Here is a 26,235-nt window from a genome sequence, read left to right as displayed (position 1 = left end):
TGACTACATAAGGCAAACATATGGAGAAAATGAACCAGTAATGAGAAAAGAAAGAGAAAGAGAAAAGGTGGCAAGCGGAAGTAGTCAAAGTAATGGAAGAAAGGTGAAGAAAAAGAAGAAAAACAAATCCTATTCCGAATTTGATAAAACATTACAACAACTAACAAGAAATTACCAAAAATCGGGGACGAAGAGAAGAAAAGGTCTCACCAAGGTCAAGTGATCTGAAACCTGTGTGGGTTTTTGGGTCAAAATAATATGGCTTGATAGGCGCAAAATCAGTATGTTGATTCGAGTGGAATCCAGATGAGCAAGGATATTACTCTTGAAGTAGAGGAAACAGAGAACAGATATATGCAAATATTAGGAACTGTTCCATAATAATGAATGAAAAGCATGATATAAATCAAAAAGTACAAAACCTCACCAGAGTCGTAAAGGAAGAAATAACTAAATTCTCCACTTGTAAGTCCAATGAGCGTCACGGGGGCCGAGGTGAATGACAGTCAAAAGGCAATAGTATGCCAGTTCCTATGTATGTCACCTGAAAAGTAAGAAAGACGTACTAAGGGCCCACATCTTACATGGAAGTGGCTGGATTGCAAAAAGAGGCAACTAACCTAATGAGACAAGTAAAATGTGTCCTTTGCCCATAATATAATTTCTCAAATAGCAGTTTAAACAGGACATCATAGTTTGAAAAGGCGGACCAAACTAACATCATTTGGGAAAATAGTAAATCCCAGAAAAACTGAAAAATCACAGTCGAAAAAGAATCAAAGTAAACTAAGTATGAAAGTTTACATACTATAATTCATAAAAATGTATTGAGAAGAAATTTAGAAATATGTTTTCAGAGCATCTTTCTAACTTACATGTATTTTATATTCATATCGACTATTATAACGAATGTCACGAAAAAAAGCAGTCCTTGATAAGCTGCACAATTTAATGAATCTGAAATAAAAAAATATATAACATTGGGAAATATCATAGGCTAACGTTTAACTGTAAAAAAACATATCTAAGGCCATCAGTTGAACAAAAGGCTCGATGAAAGGGTGAAAATGACAAAGCAAAATGAAGCAGTATTTGTAAAATAAGCTACATGCTTAGGTCTGGCTAGTCACCACAAAAGTTAACATACACAAATACCATCACCGAGATATAATCCAGAGTTGAAGTCCAACATCCAGCATGTATGCAGAAGTAACTCGAAACTTAAAAAGAGAGGAAGAAATCACCCCGTACCCCTTTCCATTCCAACTGAGGTTTGAGTACACACACAAGAAAATCAAACTTGTTTGAAACACAGTACTCAACATGAAAAAATAAGAATAACAAGAGAAAAATAGGTCCACAAAAACAACATTCCATATTGAATCAACTGACAAATAGATATTTGAGAAAGCCCAGATTTTGATATTAAAAATGTCCCGTTTCAATCATACCCAAACACCAGTATATCTAAAAACGAATCAGTTACTAGGTGGAAAATCACTCTGCAAGTTGTCTAAACATGAGTAAGTTCGAAGATAAGGGCTTACACTCCAATTTCACATAGATATAGTATACCGAACCCCAGCCTAGATGTAAATCCGGGAGTCATGACTAAATCTAATCACGAGAACCAGAGGTCCGTCAGACATTAACAAACTCCCACACGGAAGGCTTACCTCACGTAAAGACGACAGATGAACCGGCCCCCGCAAAAAATGCCAAGCACCATGGTTTACACAAGCCGATCCTTTAAAGACCAAGGACCCAGTCATGTGATGCAATAAAACAGGGCACACCTGGCCATACAGACAGGTACTAGAGGGAAACTAATTTAGGAAAAACGGCCGCCATGTTGGACAGGCAAAAGACGATATTCGTAAAATGAAGAGGAAGACCATAACAGATAGCAGTCTCCACCTATCAAAGGGAATTAGGAAACTCATATAGGGTGTCAAAACGAATTGTCAAGTGATACTTAGCAAACACTATAAACAGTTGTACCTCAGGAAAATTTAACCAAAACCCCAGTCACGTGATATGAGAGGCCGAAGTTCTTGCGGGGAGACACGTGATGAACTCCCTGCTCCACTGATGTTAGTGAAACAGAAAACGGCCGACATGATGGATTGGTTAACAGCCAGTTCCCGAATATCGAATACCGGAAGATAAACGAAAGATACAGCACTACGTAAGCGCAAAGAGGTTTACATGGAGACAATTGTTCCATGAATAAATATGATATCTGGTCATTTGTAAAATAGGTGTTCCCAAAAGCTTTTAGTAAAAATATGTTGGAATGCTAACCAATAGGGATAAGACCCCAAATTTGCAAAAACATCTTACCCAACACAAAGCTAATATATACAATAATCAAATAATAAAAAAGTAAAAAAGGGAGTAAATAAGAATAATTAAATAGGCATCTGAAGTGAAAAACAAAAATAAAATACAAAGAAGTATATAAGGAGGGGAAGAGAAAACCAAGTGATAGAAGAAGAAAAAACAGTGAAAAAGAACACGAATTAAAAGGGATGGAAGCAATAGGAAAGTTCATTTAAGTGGAAATCGATTAAAGTCAAAAAGGGATCATCAAAGTGTATGACCTGTCCCAAGTTTATATGACATTTTCCTATATAACATTATTTTTAGGATTAGGTCAACGAACGTATCCAAACATAATATTTGAAAAAAGATCATCCAAAATCAGAGATATAAATACATGGTTCAGTGTGTCTCGAAAATGGTCACAGACTGGGAATACATAGACAAGTTCGAAACGTCCTACAAATAACAATTTATGTTGGAAATTGCATGCCCTATGTCATATCATTATGCTCAAGTCAGATTACAAGAAATAATGCATTTCGTTGTCTGTGTTGTGTCCCTGATTGATAGCCCGAAGGCGACAGATCCATTTGGCTTCCTCTCTCCTTAGTAGTAATTCCCTGTCACCACCTCTCTTGTTATTGGGAATATATTGGATTGCATGAAACCAAAATGTATCATCACCTTGATTATCAGATTTGTAATGTTCAGCCAAGGGATGTCTGATGTCCCTATTAATGAATGCCCGGCGATGTTCTTGTATTCTCAACTTTAATGGCCGGATACTACTGTCAACATATATACGTTCACATGGACAACTAAGAACATAAACTGTAAATGTGGTATTGCAATTGCAGAAGTGGGTTAACTTAATTTGCTGGTCACCATTGTAGGAAAAAGTGGTAGTCTTATTCCTACCCATATCACAGATGATACACATCCCACAGACGAAGAAACCAGCAGGTTTAGTTGGTAACCACGTACCTTTGCCAGGGGGTGTGGGGACATAGCTTGGACACAATTGGTTTCGTAAAGAGACACCCCTCCTGTAGGTCACAGAAGGCTTCTCACCTTTATGGTCTTTGATACCCACGATACCAGTCAGCAAGTGCCAATTTCTACGGAACACATTGAATATTTTATCACTATGAACCGTATATTGAGTAATGAATCTCACTTTGCCCATGCCTTTGTTGGGTAGGTTCCGTTTGGGCGGATCACATAGGATTGAGTCTCTATCCAGTAACTCAGCTCTAGAGACTGCTCTGTCAACAATTTTGTGGTCATACCCTCATTTCAATAATCTTTGTCTGGTTTCGTCAACATTCTCCCTAAATGTATTTTCTTCACTACAGGCCCTGCGGACTCTAGTTAGCTCCCCAAAAGGGATGTTGTTAATGACTGAGCTAGCATGCGCACTGGACGCATGCAGTACCGCATTACAGGAAGTTTCCTTCCGGTAAAGTTTACTCTGTACTCGGCCATCTTGAATATAGAATGTGACATCTAAGAACTTAATACTACTTTGATGGTATGACATTGTAAACTTCACGTTGAAGGTATTGTCATTTAGATACAGGAAATATTGTTCCAGGTCTTCAGAGGTACCTGCCCAGAGACAGATCACATCATCGATGTACCTCCCCCAAAATACAATGTTGTTTGTCCAGGGGGAGGCACATCGGGCCCAGGCATGCTCCCTCTCGTACCACCCCATAAAGAGGCCGGCGTACGAGGGAGCAAACCTGGAACCCATCGCGGTACCACTGGTCTGTTGGTACCAGCGACCATCGAAGAGAAAATGATTGTTGGTCAGTATCAGATTGATCATTTGCATGACCATCTCATTCTGTGAGAAAAATTCAGCATCTTCCCGGTCCAGAAAAGACTGTACTGCCATCATTCCATGTTTTTATCAATGCGGGTATATAGGCTAGTCACGTCCAGCGTAACAAAAGTAAGATCATCTGACCACTCAAAATCTTTTAGTTTCACCAGTATATCTTTGCTGTCTCGGATATACGAGGGAAGGCTGAGCACATATTTTTGAAGTTTAAGATCAACAAAGTGTGACAGGCCCTCAGTGGGTGAGCCCACCCCTGAAATAATGGGCCTGCCAGGCGGAAGCCCCCCCCTTATGAATTTTGGGGAGGATATAAATGCATGGGAAGGAAGGATGGGACACATGTAGGAATCTAAATTCATCCTCCGTGAGGAGACATAGATCTTTCCATTCACAGAGCCTACTGTTGATCAGCATTGTCACCTCAGGTATGGGATTACTCTTGATCTCTATGTAGCTGTGATGATCACTAATTTGACGTTTGATCTCATTAAAGTAGTCATCCCGATTCATAATTACAACACTCCCACCCTTATCCACTTCCCGTATGACAAGATTGGGATCTGTCCTGAGTCTTTTAAGGGCTTCTCTTTCACAATTAGTGAGATTAGGTCTGTCCCTTGGATTGAATTGGTTTAGAGTATCTAGTCTGTAAAGCTCCTCCGTCACTTGCTTATAAAAGACATCAATATTCGGGTGATAGCTAAAGGTAGGAGTGAATTTAGATCTAGGACGTAACCCACTGTCATTGGATATTTCCTGAGTAATACCTAGTTCCTCCATCAAAGCAGGCAGTTCCATCCGTTCTTCCTCATCTAAAGTCATGAGGCAGTGAACCGCCCAAATGGATGCAACGGTGTGTAAGCTTTCACCTGAACTCTCTGGTGTATAAGCCTTTTCTGGAACCCTTTTGGAAAAAAAGTCCTTCAACTTCAACAACCTTGTAAATTTGAATAAATCCACATGGACATCATCAAAATCCCCCCTTTGAGTTGGACAAAAACTTAAACCTTTACTCAAGACTGCATTTTCCACAGTATTAAGAACTTTATTGGACAGATTAACAATTTTGAGGTCACGTATGTTATCAGTCACATTTTCCAAGACATCAGTATTTGTCATCAGTGGAGTCAAGGCTTCTTTGTTTTGGTTGATACATTGGTTTTCCCTGCTCCGGTGTTTGCCTTTCCACCTTCTACCACCCCTCCTGGTTTTGGTTGTTGCCTTTTTTGTTGGATGCGACTTGATATTCTCAGCTTCGCCAGCTCTTTTTGAAATGACGAAGCTCCCTCGCCTAAAGGGGTTTCTGGTGCTATTATAGAGGAGGCGACACTACTAGTTGATGAGATGGAGATGTTACTCCCAGATCTATTATCCTCACCCTCATCTCTATCCTCCCTAGTTCTTTTCCTATCATCTGATATGGATAGGTGATCAAATTGTTTAGCAAAAGTGTAAATTCGACCGTCCTTGTAGTCACGGTCGTCCCTCTTGATCTTTCATAATTTCTTTTCCTTTAGGTAGATTTGATGATTGTCCATGACTTGTTTTAGAATTGCGAAGTTTTTCTCAATTAAGTCCTTTTCCCCTAGTTCTCTAATTTCTTTTTCCACTTGTTCAATTTCTTCCTGTAGTTTTTCACCTTTTTCAAAAGAGTGTTTAACTAAAATCTCCATGATAGTGCGAGAAGCTCCTTCTAAGTTACCTTCCCAGTCTTTTAACAAGTTCTCGCTCAAGTCCTCAAAAGTAGGGAAAAAGAGAATCCTCAGTCCTCTAGGGACTTTGCCATTATCCAGATATTGTTTCAATGTCACCCCGTCCCACCACCTGCTGAGCTTTTGTTTTCGCAATCTTTCCAGTCTCAGGAAGAGAGTTTTCAGTCTAGGTTTACCAGGTGGTACCGGCACCGGGGACACCCTGGCATTGTTTGAACCAAAAAGGTTGAGTGCCATCTCCTCACGTCCATCATTGCATTTGGGCATGATTCTTACTATGTTGCGTAACGGGGAAGTGAGTGCTGAAGAGTCCAATTTTATAGAGAAACAATTTTCCACAGCTGATCAACAAAGAAAGCACCTCAAACTTCAAAATCCCATGTAATCTTAAGTCTCTTGTGCTGTTCAACCTCCGAGACCTGCTGTGGGTGGGTCCCACTGGATTTCCAGAGAAAAGTTCAAAGACACGTGGAGGCAGCACCAAAATCAAAGTAAATTCCAGAAGCAATGAGTCATGTAAAAAATATATTTTTCTTTATTGATTTTTTCTTTTTGAAGGTTCACAAGACAGCCAACGCGTTTCGCTCCCCAAACTTGGGAGCTTCGTCAGGGCTGAAACCAATGTGAAACATATAAAAACATTAATAATACATACAAAACATGTATAAAATTACAAGACATAAAAAAAGACATTTAAAAATACTATTTGGTGCAGCACATGCGGAAAGAGATGGTACAGAGAACATTACATACAAATATAAAAGTAGAACAATCATAAAATATGAAATCCTACTGTCATTCAACATGACTACATAAGTCAAACATATGGAGAAAATGAACCAGTAATAAGAAAAGAAAGAGAAAGAGAAAAGGTGGCAAGCGTAGGTAGTCAAAGTGATGGAAGAAAGGTGAAGAAAAAGAAGAAAAACAAATCCTATTCCGAATTTGATAAAACATTACAACAACTAACAAGAAATGACCAAAAATCGGGGACGAAGAAGAGAAAAGGTCTCACCAAGGTCAAGTGATCTGAAACCTGTGCGGGTTTTTGGGTCAAAATAATATGGCTTGATAGGCGCAAAATCAGTATGTTGATTCGAGTGGAATCCAGATGAGCAAGGATATTACTCTTGAAGTAGAGGAAACAGAGAACAGATATATGCAAATATTAGGAACTGTTCCATAATAATGAATGAAAAGCATGATATAAATCAAAAAGTACAAAACCTCACCAGAGAAGCAAAGGAAGAAATAACTAAATTCTCCACTTGTAAGTCCAATGAGCGTCACGGGGGACGAGGTGAATGACAGTCAAAAGGCAATAGTATGCCAGTTCCTATGTATGTCACCTTAAAAGTAAGAAAGACGTACTAAGATCCCACATCTTAAATGGAAGTGGCTGGATTGCAAAAAGAGGCAACTAATCTAAAGAGACAAGTAAAATGTGTCCATTACCCATAATATAGTCTCTCAAATAGCAGTTTAAACAGGACATCATAGTTTGAAAAGGCGGACCAACTAACATCATTTGGGAAAATAGTAAATCCCTGAGAAAATGGAAAAATCACAGTCGAATAAGAATCAAAGTAAACTAAGTATGAAAGTTTACATACTATAATTCATAAAAATTTATTGCAAAGAAATTTAGAAATATGTTTTCAGAGCATCTTTGTAACTTACATGTATTTTATATTCATATCGACTATTATAACGAATGTCACGAAAAAAAGCAGTCCTTGATAAGCTGCACAGTTTAATGAATCTGAAACAAAAAAAATACATAACATTGGGAAATATCATAGGCTAACGTTTAACTGTAAAAAACATATCTAAGGCAGTCAGTTGAACAAAATGCTCGATGAAAGGGTGAAAATTGCAAAGCAAAATGAAGCAGTATTCGTAAAAGAAGCTACATGCTTAGGTCTGGGTAGTCACCACAAAAGTTAACATACACAAATACCATCACTGATATATAATCCGGAGTTGAAGTCCAACATCCAGCATGTATGCAGAAGTAATTCGAAATTTAAAAAGAGAGGAAGAAATCACCCCGTACCCCTTTCCATTCCAACTGAGGTTTGAGTACACACACAAGAAAATCAAACTTGTTTGAAACACAGTTCTCAACATGAAAAAATAAGGATAACGAGAGAAAAATAGGTCCACAAAAACAACATTCCATATTGAATCAACTGACAAATAGATATTTGAGAAAGCCCAGATTTTGATATTAAAAATGTCCCGTTTCAATCATACCCAAACACCAGTATATCTAAAAACGAGTCAGTTACTAGGTGGAAAATCACTCTGCAAATTGTCTAAACATGAGTAAGTTCGAAGATAAGGGCTTACACTCCAATTTCACATAGATATAGTATACTGAACCCCAGCCTAGATGTAAAACCGGGAGTCATGACTAAATCTAATCACGAGAACCAGAGGTCCGTCAGACATTAACAAACTCCCACACGGAAGGCTTACCTCACGTAAAGACGACAGATGATCCGGCCCCCGCAAAAAACGCCAAGCACCATGGTTTGCACAAGCCGATCCTTTAAAGACCAAGGACCCAGTCATGTGATGCAATAAAACAGGGCACACCTGGCCGTACAGACAGGTACTAGAGGGAAACTAATTTAGGAAAAACGGCCGCCATGTTGGAAAGGCAAAAGACGATATTCGTAAAATGAAGAGGAAGACCATAACAGATAGCAGTCTCCACCTATCAAAGGGAATTAGGAAACTCATATAGGGTGTCAAAATGAATTGTCAAGTGATACTTAGCAAACACTATAAACAGTTGTACTTCAGGAAAATTTAACCAAAACCCCAGTCACGTGATATGAGAGGCCGAAGTTCTTGCGGGGAGACACGTGATGAACTCCCTGCTCCACTGATGTTAGTGAAACCGAAAACGGCCGACATGATGGATTGGTTAACAGCCAGTTCCCGAATATCGAATACCGGAAGATAAACAAAAGATACAGCACTACGTAAGCGCAAAGAGGTTTACCTGGGGACAATTGTTCCATGAATAAATATGATATCTGGTCATTTGTAAAATAGGCGTTCCCAAAAGCTTTTACTAAAAATATGTTGGTATGCTAACCAATAGGGATAAGACCCCAAATTTGCAAAAACATCTCACCCAACACAAAGCTAATATATACAATAATCAAATAATAAAAAATAAAAAAAGGGAGTAAATAAGAATAATTAAATGGGCATCTGGAGTGAAAAACTAAAATAAAATACAAAGAAGTATATAAGGAGGGGAAGAGAAAACCAAGTGATAGAAGAAGAAAAAACAGTGAAAAAGAAGACGAATTAAAAGGGATGGAAGCAATAGGAAAGTTCATTTGAGTGGAAACTGATTAAAGTGAAAAAGGGATCATCAAAGTGTATGACCTGTCCCAAGTTTATATGACATTTTCCTATATAACATTATTTATAGGATTAGGTCAACAAACGTATCCAAACATAATATTTGAAAAAAGATCATCCAAAAACAGAGACATAAATACATGGTTCAGTGTGTCTCGAAAATGGTCACAGACTGGGAATACATAGACAAGTTTGAAACGTCCTACAAATAACAATTTATGTTGGAAATTGCATGCCCTATGTCATATCATTATGCTCAAGTCAGATTACAAGAAATAATGCATTTCGTTGTCTGTGTTGTGTCCCTGATTGATATTCCCGAAGGCGACAGATCCATTTGGCTTCCTCTCTCCTTAGGAGTAATTCCCTGTCACCACCTCTCTTGTTATTGGGAATATATTGGATCGCATGAAACCAAAATGTATCATCACCGTGATGATCAGATTTGTAATGTTCAGCCAAGGGATGTCTGATGTCCCTATTAATGATTGCCCGGCGATGTTCTTGTATTCTCAACTTTAATGGCCGGATACTACTGCCAACATACATACGTTCACATGGACAACCAAGAACATAAACTGTAAATGGGGTATTGCAATTGCAGAAGTGGGTTAACTTAAATTGCCGGTCACCATTGTAGGAAAAAGTGGTAGTCTTATTCCTACCCATATCACAGATGATACACATCCCACAGACGAAGAAACCAGCAGGTTTAGTTGGTAACCACGTACCTTTGCCAGGGGGTGTGGTGACATAGCTCGGACACAATTGGTTTCGTAAAGAGACACCCCTCCTGTAGGTCACAGAAGGCTTCTCACCTATATGGTCTTTGATACCCACGATACCAGTCAGCAAGTGCCAATTTCTACGGAACACATTGAATATTTTATCACTATGAACCGTATATTGAGTAATGAATCTCACTTTGCCCATGCCTTTGTTGGGTAGGTTCCGTTTGGGCGGTTCACATAGGGTTGAGTCTCTATCCAGTAACTCAGCTCTAGAGACTGCTCTGTCAACAATTTTGTGGTCATAACCTCGTTTCAAAAATCTTTGTATGGTTTCGTCAACATTCTCCCTAAATGTATTTTCTTCACTACAGGCCCTGCGGACTCTAGTTAGCTCCCCAAAAGGGTTGTTGTTAATGACTGAGCTAGCATGCGCACTGGACGCATGCAGTACCGCATTACAGGAAGTTTCCTTCCGGTAAAGTTTACTCTGTACTCGGCCATCTTGAATATAGAATGTGACATCTAGGAAGTTAATACTACTTTGATGGTATGACATAGTAAACTTCACGTTGAAGATATTGTCATTTAGATACAGGAAATATTGTTCCAGGTCTTCAGAGGTACCTGACCAGAGACAGATCACATCATCGATGTACCTCCCCCAAAACACGATGTTGTTTGTCCAGGGGGAGGCACATCGGGCCCAGGCATGCTCCCTCTCATACCACCCCATAAAGAGGCAGGCGTACGAGGGAGCAAACCTGGAACCCATCGCGGTACCACTGGTCTGTTGGTACCAGCGATCATCGAAGAGAAAAAAATTATTGGTCAGTATCAGATTGATCATTTGCATGACCATCTCATTGTAGGAGAAATATTCAGCATCTTCTCGGTCCAGAAAAGACTGTACTGCCATCATTCCATGTTTTTTATCAATGCAGGTATATAGGCTAGTCACGTCCATCATAACAAAAGTCAGATCTTCTGACCACTCAAAATCTTTTAGTTTCACCAGTATATCTTTGCTGTGTCGGATATACGAGGGAAGGCTGAGCACATATTTTTGAAGTTTAAGATCAACAAAGTGTGACAGGCCCTCAGTGGGTGAGCCCACCCCTGAAATAATGGGCCTGCCAGGCGGAACCCCCCCCCTTATGAATTTTGGGGAGGATATAAATGCATGGGATAGAAGGATGGGACACCTGTAGAAATCTAAATTCATGCTCCGTGAGGAGACATAGATCTTTCCATTCACAGAGCCTACTGTTGATTAGCATTGTCACCTCAGGTATGGGATTACTCTTGATCTCTATGTAGCTGTGATGATCACTAAGTTGACGTTTGATCTCATTAAAGTAGTCATCCCCGATTCATAATTACAACACTCCCACCCTTATCCGCTTCCCGTATGACAAGATTGGGATCTGCCCTGAGTCTTTTAAGGGCTTCTCTTTCACAATTAATGAGATTAGCTCTGTTCCTTGGATTGAATTGGTTTAGAGTATCTAGTCTGTAAAGCTCCTCAGTCACTTGCTTATAAAAGACATCAATATTCTGGTGATTGCCAAAGGTAGGAGTGAATTTAGATCTAGGATGTAACCCACTGTCATTGGATATTTCCTGAGTAATACCTAGTTCCTCCATCAAAGCAGGCAGTTCCGTCCGTTCTTCCTCATCTAAAGTCATGAGGCAGTGAACCGCCCGAACGGATGCAACGGTGTGTAAGCTTTCACCTGAAATCTCTGGTGTATAAGCCTTTTCTGGATCCCTGTTGGGAAAAAAGTCCTTCAACTTCAACAACCTTGTAAATTTGAATAAATCCACATGGACATCAGCAAAATCCCCCCTTTGAGTTGGACAAAAACTTAAACCTTTACTCAAGACTGCATTTTCCACAGTATCAAGAACTTTATTGGTCAGATTAACAATTTTGAGTTCACGTATGTTATCAGTCACATTTTCCAAGACATCAGTATTTGTCGTCAGTGGAGTCAAGGCTTCTTTGTTTTGGTTGATACATTGGTTTTCCCTGCTCCGGTGTTTGCCTTTCCACCTTCTACCACTCCTCCTGGTTTTGGTTGCTGCCTTTTTTGTTGGATGCGACTTGATATTATCAGCTTCGCCAGCTCTTTTTGAAATGACGAAGCTCCCTCGCCTAAAGGGGTTTCTGGTGCTATTACAGAGGAGGCGACACTACTAGTTGATGAGATAGAGATGTTACTCCCAGATCTATTATCCTCACCCTCATCTCTATCCTCCCTAGTTCTTTTCCTATCATCTGGTATGGATAGGTGATCAAATTTTTTAGCAAAAGTATAAATTCGACCGTCCTTGTAGTCACGGTCGTCCCTCTTGATCTTTTGTAATTTCTTTTCCTTTAGGTAGATTTGATGATTGTCCATGACTTGTTTTAGAATTGCGAAGTTTTTCTCAATTAAGTCCTTTTCCCCTATTTCTCTAATTTCTTTTTCCACATGATCAATTTCTTCCTGTAGTTTTTCACCTTTTTCAAAAGAGTGATTAACTAAAATCTCCATCATAGTGCGAGAAGCTCCTTCTAAGTTACCTTCCCAGTCTTTTAACAAGTACTCGCTCAAGTCCTCAAAAGTAGGGAAAAAGAGAATCCTCAGTCCTCTAGGGACTTTGCCATTATCCAGATATTGTTTAAATGTCACCCCGTCCCACCACCTGCTGAGCTCTTGTTTTCGCAATCTTTCCAGTCTCAGGAAGAGAGTTTTCAGACTAGGTTTACCAGGTGGTACAAGCACCGGGGACACCCTGGCATTGTTTTAACCAAAAAAGGTTGAGTGCCATCTCCTCACGTCCATCATTGTATTTGGGCATGATTCTTAATATGTTGCGTAACGGGAAAGTGAGTGCTGAAGAGTCCAATTTTATAGAGAAACAATTTTCCACAGCGGACCAACAAAGAAAGCACCTCAAACTTCAAAATCCCTTGATATTTTAAGTCTCTTGTGCTGTTCAACCTCCGAGACCTGCTGTGGTTGGGTCCCACTGGATTTCCAGAGAAAAGTTCAAAAGCACGTGGAGGCAGCAACAAAATCGAAATAAATTCCAGAAGCAATGAGTCATGTAAAAAATATATTTTTCTTTATTGTTTTTTTCATTTTGAAGGTGCACAAGACAGCCAACGCGTTTCGCTCCCCAAACTTGGGAGCTTCGTCAGGGCTGAAACCAATGTGAAACATATAAAAACATTAATAATACATACAAAACATATATAAAATTACAAGACATAAAAAATGACATTTAAAAATACTATTTGGTGTAGCACATGCGGAAAGAGATGGCACAGAGAACATTACATACAAATATAAAAGTAGAACAATCATAAAATATGAAATCCTACTGTCATTCAACATGACTACATAAGTCAAACATATGGAGAAAATGAACCAGTAATAAGAAAAGAAAGAGAAAGAGAAAAGTTGGCAAGCGGAGGTAGTCAAAGTGATGGAAGAAAGGTGAAGAAAAAGAAGAAAAACAAATCCTATTCCGAATTTGATAAAACATTACAACAACTAACAAGAAATGACCAAAAATCGGGGGCGTAGAAGAGAAAAGGTCTCACCAAGGTCAAGTGATCTGAAACCTGTGTGGGTTTTTGGGACAAAATAATATGGCTTGATAGGCGCAAAATCAGTATGTTGATTCGAGTGGAATCCAGATGAGCAAGGATATTACTCTTGAAGTAGAGGAAACAGAGAACAGATATATGCAAATATTAGGAACTGTTCCATAATAATTAATGAAAAGCATGATATAAATCAAAAAGTACAAAACCTCACCAGAGAAGCAAAGGATTACCCTGGCAGGCTGGATTAATGACCTTCCTTCCAAGGGCGACGGCCTCCTCTCCAAGAAGAGAAGATGGGTGGAGCTACAGGCTAATCCATCAGCAGCTGTCACCTGGTGCCAGGCATCAAGCTGCTTAAGGGAGAAGGCAGCACGGGGGAAGGGGTTCTCAGAGACCATGTGGCATGAAACCCCTGGGCGACGCCATTTTCAACAAACTCAGAAGCCTGGGCAGAAATGAGGGAGCAGGGGCAGAGAAGTGATGTGTTGCTGTGTGATAGGGCAAACAGATACTTTCTGCCAGTCCCATCCTCAATTCTTAAAATGAACTTGCACAGAAGGAGGAGCTTTCTTTCGGGTGTGGACTGCTGAGGTCGACTAGTGCTGGAGCCTGGCACCATGGGCAGCTGGACGTAAAAACCTCCAGACTGGCCTAGGACCCAGCCTTGCGCCAAAAGGGGACACCAGGACCAGAGAGCAGATGCCTTGGCCTCTGTGCAAGGAGAAGAGAGGTCCAGGAAAAGAGCCAGGTGAAAGTCTGGCACAGGGAGCCAGTGAAGACAGCTCCCTGTTGCCTCCCCTCTCAGTGAGATCAAGGGGGCATAGGAAAGGGCTACCAGTGGCTGGCAAGAAGGAGCAAGAGGCAAAAAGGGTTCAAATTGGTACCCTGGGTGCCGAGATATGCCCCCCAGAAGGTAGGCGACCTTTGGGCCACTGACGATGAAGTGCGTGGGGCTCTGACACCGGTCTTGAATATGCCCCCAGGGTGGATCAGGCCACCCCCAATGCGAAGTAAAGTCAGGGTGAAATTGCGCACCCCTAGAAAAGGGTCATTAGGGGTGCCAGGAGCCCACCCTGGCCCCCAGAGACACCGAGGGAGGGGGAGCGCCGTTGCGCCTCCCCTCAAAGCAAACTCAGGGGCCCCTGACCCGCAACTCTGGGCCCTGGCAAAGTCAGTGCAGTGGAGGGGGCGTGTAATCGCGTATCCCCCTCCGAGGTGACAAGGTGAAGGCAAGCCAGGGAGCACCATTTCGCTCCCCGTGAAGACTGTCTGGAGGCCCAGGACCCCAACTCCGGGCCTGACGCGCAAGGCAAGTCGGGGAGTGCCGCCACGCTCCCTGAGAAGTTGCCCAAAAGGGGTGCCCAGGATCCCCAACTCTGGGCTCACGTTCGAAGGGCATGCTGTCATAAGCCCCCCCCCATGGACGGAAGACAAGTCGGGGAGTGCTGTTGCGCTACACGTGAAAATGTACCTCGGTGGCCCGGGACCCCAAACCCCGGGCCCAGGTGTGCAGAAGGAGGACAGGGCAATGCAGGCGCACTCCCCTGCAGCAGTGGCAAGGTGGGATGGGTGCCACCACACTCCCCCGCAGAACCATCAGTTAGGAGTCTGCCTCACATCGAGCAGACCAGAATAGCGATGCAGGCTCCCGCTGCAGCACGCGAGGGTGCTGGCAAGACAGGGAGCCGGTGGGGGCAGCCGTGGGTGGCCTCCCAGGCTGGACTCCAACGCTGCTGCACTGCAGGAGGCCCGGGTGGTACCGGGCCTCCGCGAAAAGAAGAGCATCTGCGGGTGGGCTCCCAGGGACAAAACGACTCACCTGGGGGTCCGGGTGGGACCGGACCCGCCAACGAGGTCAGGACGTAGGAGGGGAGCGCTGCTATGTTATTCACGCGGCCTGGAGAGAATCACAATAATGCCTTGCAGGCCCGGATTGGCTTGCAAGGAAAAACTGATTGTTCTCGGCTCATGGTGACCCCAGGAGGACCGGGTCACCACCAAGTGAGTGCCGAGGAGAAGGGGGAGCTGCAGGAGTACGCAGCCTCCCCAGCACAACGTGAGTAAAGTCCCTCTCTAAGTCTCTCCGACTTCATAGGAATAACCCCTCAAGGGCTTAGCCAGCAGTTATTAACACCCTGGAGCTGGAACTTTTGTTCTGCTGCTGGGGTGGTGTTAAGGACTGCAACAAAGGGATGAAGGGCTGAGTTGGGGATGTCTGGAGAAGGGCATCTCCTGGAGGTGAAGAGATGTAATTGCACCAGAAATGCATTTACTAACGTTATTTCTTTTAGAGGGACTGAAAGTCACATGTGTTATGCGAAGTACCTGTGTACGGTAATGCCATAAGCAAAAGTGGGGTTAGGTTGCCGACATAGGCTGTATATGCTTAATCCTGTGATTTCATCTGTGATGCCTTTAGGGGATTGTTTGATTTGGGGGTCTCTAGTTGGCAAAATAGGTACTTGTGACAAACAGGGACCCTTCCTCTAGTCAGGGAAAGGGGATTACACACGTAAAATAACCCCTGCTCACCATCTAGGTTGCGTGGCGCGAGCAGTCAAGGCTTATTTCAGAGGCGTTGTAAGTTAAGCAGTTGTGACCACATACAGTAACCCAGTGACAACACTACAAATGGACACCACACAGGTTTTATATAAAAAATAAGTAGACTTTATATAGAGTTACCACAAGACCATAAATGACAAAAATACACACTATGATTACTTTAAGATGGTAGATTTTAAGCTTAGTTCAGTTCAGTTCTTAGATGCGACACTCTGCGTCAATGTACCTTAAGTTGCGTTGCGCTTCCATGACAAGCAATGTCACAGCGATGGGAAATGCAGCAAAGTTCAGATACAAAGAAACAAAGACGTGAAGATCTTCCAGATGCGGCACGCTGCTCGGGGATGCAAGAAGCTCTTCTCCCACGATGCGTGAAGCTTCCGCTCGATGCAACAACTACAGCAGCGACATTCAAGATGCGACGGCAGCAGGTCCGACGGCGGGGAGCTTCTCGGGGATGCGAGGTGCTATTGGTTGATGCGGTGCAATGCGACAGTTCCAGCGGCGACACCCTCCGGCTTCGGAGTTGCAACGGCTGGCACAGGAAAGGCGACACGCTCCAACCTCATTGCTAGATTCTTCTCCTGATGCGGTGCAGTGCGACAGGTCCAGCGGCGACACCCTCCTTTCTCCGGAGTTGCGACGGCAGGCACAGCGATGGCGACACATTTCTTCTCGTTGAGTCGCGATTCGAACTCCTTGCAACACGCAGTTCCTCAGAAGGCCCAAAACAGCAGCAGGCACGTCCAAAAGAACTCTGGGGAGCTGGGGAGTGAAGTCTGTTGTCCCTGAGACTGCAGCAGGAGGCAAGCTCTTTTCCAAGCCCTTGGAGATCCTTCACAAGTTGATAGCAAAGTTCCAAAGTTCCTTTCTCGTTCCTCAGGCAGTAAGGCAACCACTGCAGGCCAATCCCCCAAGCAGCACTTCAGCTTGGGAATAGTCTCTCCTCAGTTTCTTCAGGTTTCTCTCCTCAGTAAAGGTTTCTTCTTGTAGTCCAAAGTGATCTAATTTCTTGGGAGCAGGGTCCCAATACTTAAACCCCAAACTCCTTTGTTCTCTGAGGGGAGAGGGGCCTGTGCCTAGTCAAAACCAGTTCCTAAGCACTTTGTTTACCTGACTGCTCCATTCCTTTCACAGTGCAGGGCGGGACCATCAGACGCCCCACTAGCAGAAGCAGGTTTGAATGGTTCGACAAGCAAATACCTACTTTCTAAAAGTGGTATTTGCAGACACAGAATATTAAAATAAACTTTACTAAAATATGTATCTTATTATTCTGAGTTCAGACATACTAAACTCGAATTTCTACCATGTTCTCTGAGCCTGTTAGGATTATAAACTGTAACAATTCTAGCAGCCGATTCTGGCCTATGGAGAACAGGTAGCCTTGCAATAGTGAAAAACGAAAATGGCTGTAATTCACTATTAGGACATGCCACACACATCAGGGCTTGTCCTACCTTATACTTACAATCCACCCTGCTCTTGGGCCTACCATAGGGGCGACTGATATGAAGAAAAGGGAAGGTTTAGGGACTGGGAAGTGGGTGCACTTACCCAGTCAGCATGACAGTACCAGACTGCACGCAGGCTCTGCAATGGCAAACCTTAGACACATTTTACAAGGCTGCTTCTGTGGGTGGCACAACCAGTGCTGCATGCCCACCAGCAGCATTTGGGTTACATGCCCTGGCACACTCAGTGCACTAGACTAGGGTCTGACAAGTAAACCAAAATAAACAGACATGGAATCACTAATCCATACATCAATTTACAATAGGGAGCACTTGCACTGTGGCACTGAATAGCAGTGGCACAGTGCCCAAAGCATCTAACACAGCAAAAACACATGAGGCAACAGCAAAAAATGGAAGGCAGACCCACGCCAATGGTGCCAGGTCTAACAGGGATGTAATTGCAATGCATTATAATGATCAACAAGTGTGATGAGTACTGTCATTCTATAGTGATGCTTAAACATGTATTCTTGCTGCTGCGCTTAGGTGAAGAACAACCCAGACTGTTAGCCACTAAAGATGTACAGGTGTATATGGTATGGTCAGTATTTCATGTTTAGTCAGGGTTATGTGTCACCAAGGAAGGGTACCCATTTTCAAGGCTTGTTGAGATAATGGGGTAGGTCGCCACTGGGATGGTGCCAATGCGCAGGGCCCTCGCTCCATTTTATGTTCAACTAATTGCATTAGGGTGCAAGATGATGTGCATACATGGGAGTGGAGGTACTAGACCCCACCCCCCTGTGGTAGGGGTGGAGCTGTTATGCAATGTCACAAAGTAATTCCACAGCTTATGTTTATTTGTAAATTGGTTCAAAGTATTGAGCAGTGTGTGTGTTTAATAAATGTACTCTTACTTTTATAAAGCAAAGTACAGACTGGAAACTCTATTATTGCGTGGTAATTCTGCGCACCTGTGATGGCAATTAGTAGTCCTTAGACGGCTCTGCAACGCTGCCCTCTGAGAGTCAGGTGCTACACTAGGGAGTTTGGTTCCCAGTGAAGGACAAATGTGACGTTATTTGTACCGGCCTCACAGATACTGCCTCGTTTTCCAACAAGTATACGTCAAGCTTTCCTCAAAAGCAGCTCCAGGGGGAATTTACGTTCTATCTGTGTCGTTCGAGGCTGTGTACTCGGTGAAGCCCTCGACATTATGAGCTCTGCCAAGGGCTTGAGTGCGTCCTAATAAAGCCCGCTCATAAAACATTAAGGGTTGTTGAAGGGAACCATCCGGCAAGTAGGAGGCAGTGGGGCAGTGGAGTGGCGAAGGGTTGTTGCTTACTGCTGCGATTTTAAACATGTCAAACTAAACTTGCAAGGACTGGTAGCTGCGGAGTTGTGGGCCGAGCGCGCGCTCCTGCAAAGAAAGAGAATACTATTTATTTTCCGTCCCACGAACCGCAAGGTAGAGCAGTCATTAGCAAGACACATCCAGTCCCATGTCTCTGCTCTTACATACTTTGCCAGTAAACAATGTTTTTTACTGACACTGGGTGTTTGGGGTAGTACAGAGTGAGAGCAGTCGTCGTGTTATTGTAAAACCCGGCCTCCTCGGAGAGGAATGGCGGGCTGCCGACGGGAGGCTTTGCTGTTGGGATACAGGTCAGCCTTGTTTGACGGGGAATGATTGCAGCTTGAGGGAAGTTTGTTTTTCTTGCAGCTGGATGTGTATAGTGGAGCAGTGGGAAGGCCTGCTGTCACACGCCGTCCCTCCACCCGCCCCCACGACGCATCCTCGCCAACCGAGGGATAAACGCCTGACAAGTTTTGACTACAAGGCAAGTTGATGAGCTGAGACATGAAAATGTGCAGCCCGACTCTGATAGGGACTGGACGCGCCTTGAGAAGTGTTTATGTGAAGGCCATCTTGAGTCCAGGGATGATCGTGACTGTCTGCGCTGTAGCTAGGGGAGGTGCGTGGCACGTCCCATCTGCGAGCTGGCCAAGCAAATCATTTAGCAAAAACACAAACAATCGGAGAGGGTTTGCAGCCTTCTTCCTCTCACGGTGGGCCGCGAGAGTCCACCTAGTCATGCTGTGTTAGTCATTTGGCCACCGACTGCAACTGTTCTGAAAGTGTTCATGTAGTCCCCGACTTTATTTGTCTGCGAACACGTACAGCTTCGGCGGTACAGTGGGTCTGTGTGATCTGCTGACGCCTATAGGCTTAGATCGCCTGGTGATCCATCATGTGGAATTGACTCTGAGCGGGATTGTGGCCGTGTGTGTAAACATTAAATGGTGGCGGCTTTGTAGCCGGCCGCCGGAGAGATATTAAATTAATATTAAATTATCTCTCATATATACTCTGCCGCTAGCTAAACAGAAACTATTAAACATTTGGCTTTGCAAATAACAGGTAAAGTTGACTATTTACTTGCTGCTGGCTAAATAGCATAGGTTATGAACTGTTCGCCGGTAGCATTTGGGCCAGACAGGCGAATCAAAAGCAGACGTGGTAGAAATTCTCAACCTAGCCCCCCCCCCTTCCATTCCTTGTGCTCTCTCTTTCCATTCATCCTTTCTCTGTCCTTCTTTCTTTTCCTTGTCTGATCTCTCTCATTCTCTCTTTCCATGCCCTCTACTCATTTCCATCTCCCTCCCTCTCTCTTTTGATATCCCTTTGCTTGCTTAAATTAACCTTAGGCAGCAGGGGAAAGTGATGGAGGCAACAGCAGCTTTCAAAACAAACCTCCAATGTGTCCAGCCCGCCTGGGAAATGCCTGATGGAATAAAAAAACTGTCACATTCTGCGGGCAATGACACTGAGCACAGAACATACTGCTAGCATAATTTCCCCAGTATATTTATGAGTATGCTAGGCAAGATGGGAAATTAACACAAATGCACAGAGGCACACGGGAAGAGCACAACAAAACTTTCAACACAACACCACACACATAAATGAGGTGTGGTGGAATATATGACATTAGTTCGGATGCGAAACATCCCATGCCATTACAATGTGCTCCTTACAACGACCACGTTGTTACATCGCATACGATTACATTGCAAATTGTTCAATGACTTGCTGTAGGAGGCACGCTGGATTTAGGAATATTATAATTTACTAATCCCACTCCAGTTTGGGCAACAGCAGGGAAGGTGTTGGATTGTAAATCCAACACCTTCTGCCCCCTACAGCAAGTTGTTGTAACAACTTGCGATGTAATCGTATGCGATGTAACAACACTGTTGTTGTACAGACTGCGGTGTAATAGCATGCATTGTATTGCATGCAAACTAAACAATGTTTCCCCTTAGGTTTGGGCCGGGGATCGCGCTTAGCTGTGGAAATAAACTGATAAGAAATTTGTCTACCAGTTCGAAGTGATTGCAATGGCATCAAAGTGTAGTGACAGCCACTGAGAGATACTGAAGTGAAGTAGGAATCTTTGCATGCAGCAGATACAATAAAGGTTTCCAAAGTTAACTGTGGCACCCCTGGCTTTGTTCACAGAGATTGTACCTAGGAAGAGAGATGCTTTAAGGCATGGGCAAAGTGGTTAATTGCTCAGAGCCCCCACATTCCAAAGGCACTCCTGGAAAAAGTGAACTTTCTCTCTATTTGATCTCTGTCTATTCTATTTCTCTATATAAACCACTCTCTCTCTCTGCCTACCTCTACATCTGACCCAATTTTGCTACCCTGTGTCCATTACTGAGATGTTGTTTACCAACACTACAGAAAAAACAACTAAAGTATCGAAATACTAAGAGATAACTCAGCGCAATCACGTAACCATATAGATAATGGTATAGAAAATCTAGTGCCTTCAATGGCCCTAGAGTTGGGGTATTTCATCCTGAGCAATAATTATGGATGAGGTACCCCAAGTTGCAATTTTGAGTCTAAGGTCTGGAAATATCAGATCTAAAAACTCTGCGCCTGTTAAAAAAATGGTCAATTAAAGGACCCCGTAACTCCAGGCCCAAGCAGTTACTCCCCAACTGAGGGAAAAAAACTTCTTATATCGCTAAAATGTCGTACCATTCCTGGAAGATATACATATGATTAGACATTTAGTTTATTGAGTGTTGTTTACTGTGTCAACCTATATCTGAAGTTTTAAACCTTGCTACCTTCAAAAGTCTTTTTAATGATCTGCTTCTTGCTCTGGAAAGGACCATGTTTAGTTTTTTTTAGTCTAGCAATATTAATGGCCCTGGAACACCAATGGTACATGGGAGAACCCCCTTAAATACTACTCACTAATCACTGATGGCCCCAGGTCCTTTAGGAAAGCCATCACAATGAGAATGCAGATCCTGGCAGAACTAGTAACAGTATCCTTGAGGTAAATCCAACCTACAAACTTTGACAGCAGTCCACAAATGGCTGCAGACCTTTTCTGGTGGCTACTTCCCCCGTTGCAAAATTAGGAGTGCCAAGGCTGTGTTTTAAGACTTTACTTGAGTTTTGGGAAACCAACCTTGGACCATTTAGGAATCTCTCAAGAACAGTGTGGTTTACTGGTTCAGTTTTCAGCCTCTGGGCCCATGTGACACATATTAGTAGACACTTTGATACAGGGCTTAATTTGTGCCGGTGCTTTCCGGTGCTTAGCACCGGAACTTATATGACAGGGTCGGGTCTACACTCTGCATCTGCTGCACTGCGCGCATGTCATATTTTTCAATATTTTAAAGTTACACTACTCAGAATCTCGTGCCACAGCGTGAATTTTTTGCATCGATCGCAATCGCCTCTCCGAGCAGTGAGTGAGTCAGTCACAGTCCAGAGTCACACTCACACTGTAGTCTGATTCTCAGATTGACTGTATATATATATATATATATTTAAAGTGTGTTGAACTTGAAATTGAATCTTGATTGATGGCAGCGCTGCATCACACTGCGTGCTGCGGAGCCGCTTTCGCCACATACTTGTTGCTGCTGGGGCGGGCCGCAGGCCGGATGAGGACACTACTTCCGGCATTTTTTGGGCTGGATTTTGGTGGATGGGGTAGGGGCTGTGCAGCAACGTGCGCAGTTTTTTTTACACATTGCCAGTTTGCCCCGCCCCAGAATAACCACCGCAGTGCGCAACAGACAGCTCACTCACCACGACCTGCAGTCAGTGATAGCATTGAAGTCGCCCCCCTGACCCCTGCCGCCCGAGGCCCGGACCGACAGTTGTGGTGCGGTTGAGCCGGGTATCGATCAGCCTTACTGTGGAGAGTGTCTGGTTGCCAATTAAGCAGCAGAAGTAGCACCTGTCCGTCCAGGCCCTAAGTAAGTTCCTAACAACCACCCTAGCTAAAAAATCAATCCCAATCATCCTCACAATCATGTGATTTTTCAATAGGGTGGGGCGGGGGCACCGGGCGCATTACTGACCTGCCACCTGCCGGGGTTAAGAAGACTCACTTAATACTACTGTATAAAGTATATGTTGACTGTTGTAGATGCAGACAGAAAGCCAAGGAAGGACCTGCCTGACGTGTACGCACAGGCAGCTGCTTTATTGTCCTCTTTCTGCAATTCCTTCTTAAACTTCTTTTCGACGAAGCCTCCATTTCTCCTTGAGATTCGGGTCTCGCATTCGTTTTCTCTTGAAGAGTTTTTGTCAGGGACAGGTCCCGTGACTCACTGTAACTTGAGAAGGAGATTTCCAAAGTGCCGGGAAACTTTCAGGCGTGCTTATAGGCTATTATGGTGCAATCATCGGGTTTTAAGTGTGCCAGGTCCCCTTCGAGAGACCCTACAGTTTTTTCCCCACTTAAAGCCCTGGTTATCATGTCTCACTTCTGGATTGTATGTATCGTCCTGTAAGTATTTATTCGTGCTAGCGCCTATAGTGGAATGAGTCAGTCAAACCCTTAGCATGGTGATTTAGGCGCTCGCTGATGACATTGCTCATGATCTTTTAATCCCACGTTAGATCCCTGGAAATGCTTCCTTTGCTTTTCCACATGGCGCAGTAGCGCAATTAAGGATTCTTACATTGTGAAATAGTGGCACGTACTATGTACTGCACTTAGAAATGTCAAAGCGCTACACAAAAGAATATTCATTTACTGACTGGGAAAATCTCAAGGAAGATAGGTTATGAAATTGACAAATACTTTCCTTGCAGTGTTTGTGGCATCCCCATGCGTATAGCTGGACAGCAGAACCAGCGGCGGCCACGCAGGAATTAGTTTCACAATCACAGCACTTTGTCTTGACTCTTAACTTCTTCTCGGACCGGCCCGTTCGTTCCCCACGAAATTCAGTTTGGTTTTGTTTCACTTTCTGGTGTCTCACATGACTCAAGTCAACAACAAATGGCTGGGTCACCCACTAATAATCTACAGCAACATTTTCTACTTACAATTTCTGTAAAAGCCATTGGTTTCATTGACATGCAAAATAATCTACGTATAACATTTAAGATGTCTCTTCTCATTTTTAGAAAGTACAAAACATATACCGCGTTGTTTTTATTTCTGTTTTCTTTTCCTTTCATTTTCCTTATGCACATTCCATGTAAAGTTGGCGTTTATATCAAATGCTTTTAGAACTATTTAGTGTGACAGGCAAAGATGTGAAAGCGAGAAGTTACGCCAGTGACATAGGTGGCCGAGGTGTCTCAGTCTCAAAATGAACTGATTTTACAGGTTCAACTGGGCAAGATGGCGGTGACTGACAGTAAATAACATCCATCTGACCGCCCACTTTACACAGGGCGGGCGAATGGCTTGCCTCCGATGGTATTAGCTGAGAGCATAAGGTTTACTCCATCAGCCGTCACCTGATGGTCCATGCACCTCTAAATCAGGTGGGCAGACTGAGAGTCTGGAGAAGAGGCTACTCCGTGGTCATTGCATGTGCACCATACTCCAAGGCAGCCCATATGTTTTTGGTGTTAGTTGTTGTGCAAATGTTACAGCACGATTTTACAGTGTTGTGGAAATCTGCACCTGTGCAGTATAGATTTTTTTCTGGAATTGCATACTCTGGGCTCCATACCTGCAGGGATATGTTTTTTTATTCTTGAAGTTGTTTTTGTTTTCACAATATGAACGGTCAGATTGTTTAACACTTTTCGCGCCACGGTGCCTGCCTGATGCAGAACAAACTAGCGAAGTCCTGAAACAGGATGTGTGGAAGGTAAAACATTACCAAGTATCTAAGTTCCAGAGTCCCAGGGTCAGCAGGTCAGACCTACCTAAAGACTCGGTTATTACATCTGACTTTTAGCAGTGCCAGTTGAGAATGTGGGTGGAGCTAATAGAGTGGGTGGAGCCAGTGGAGGAAATGGGTGGAGTTGGAAAAAGTAGGTGTGGCCCCCCAAAAAAATTTGAGCACCTGCACTTCATATTTTACAAATTAAGCACTGCTTTGATAATGTCTTAACCCGCCTGGTTTCTGGATGCATTGCTACCAATCCTTCTTCTTTTTGGTATAGTGGCCTAGATAAGCATGGAAGGGGCAGACGCAATGGTAGCCACCCCATTTTGGGCATAAAGTTCATTGCTCTCTGTGCTACAGTGGCAGCATAGTGATTCATTTCAATTATATTTCCCGTCCGATATCCTTGGTTTCTTTTCTCAAAGCTGATCTTTTTAGGGTTCATGGTTTAAAGAGAAATCCTTCAAATAGTAGATTTGTCTAGGGAACTATAACAGATGGTACAAAAATCCCAGAGAATTTCAAGCCTGCACGCGTACTCCCAGCATCAGGTAACATATCAAGCTTGTTAGACTGCTGAATCAATTGGGCTGACATGCATCAAAGCTCCTCGATGTTCTGATGGTTGTATTTCATAACACATCATTGGCTACTGTCTTTCACATTCAAGGGGCAGCCATCCAAGCTTCTAGGCTTCCTAGAGGAGCGTGTGGCAGAGCAGCACTTTCGTTACAAGTTTATTGAAGGCATTTTGCTGTTGAATTCCGTTTGGGAGAAATTGTGACTTAGAATGTTTTTGCACATGGGATACCTAGTTTATTTGTGAGCCCTGCTGCCATTGCCATCAAAGTTTGAGAAGCTCATGGTTTTGTTGATGATTAATCCTGATCTGTTTATTTTGCCACATACATTGTCAGATATCTAGATGGATGAGTAGGTTCTCCTCCTAGCATGGCAAAAGGAATTGATGGAGTGCAACATGAGGAGGGCAGCATGATATTAGAGCATTTTCTTCAAGTGTGACTTACAGTTTTGAGAATGTATAAAGGGATCTAAGGCCCTTGGGCCTGATTTACAAAAGTAATCTGAGACAAAATCCTAACTTTACGACTTTCAGTATTCACAAAAGGCATTTAAGAATAGTAAAGTTAGATTTCCTAACTTTACTACTCCTTAACTGAGACAAAATCCTAACTTTACGACTTTTGGTATTCACAAAGGGCATTTAGCAGTAGTAAAGTTAGGATTCCTAACGTTACTACTCCTAAATGTCTTTTGTGAATACCAAAAGTCGTAAAGTTAGGATTTTTTCTCAGATTACTTTTGCGAATCAGGCCCTCATTTCCTAATCTGAATCATTGCAAAGATATATTCTCTTTCAGTTGTTGATTTGTCTCTGAAAGTGTAAAGAGAACTTCAGCATGATAGGCAACAATTA

This window comes from Lissotriton vulgaris, chromosome 5 (genome assembly GCF_964263255.1).
Source record: "Lissotriton vulgaris chromosome 5, aLisVul1.2, whole genome shotgun sequence".
In the NCBI taxonomy this organism is placed as follows: domain Eukaryota; kingdom Metazoa; phylum Chordata; class Amphibia; order Caudata; family Salamandridae; genus Lissotriton; species Lissotriton vulgaris.
Note: the sequence above shows the minus strand (reverse complement) of the source record.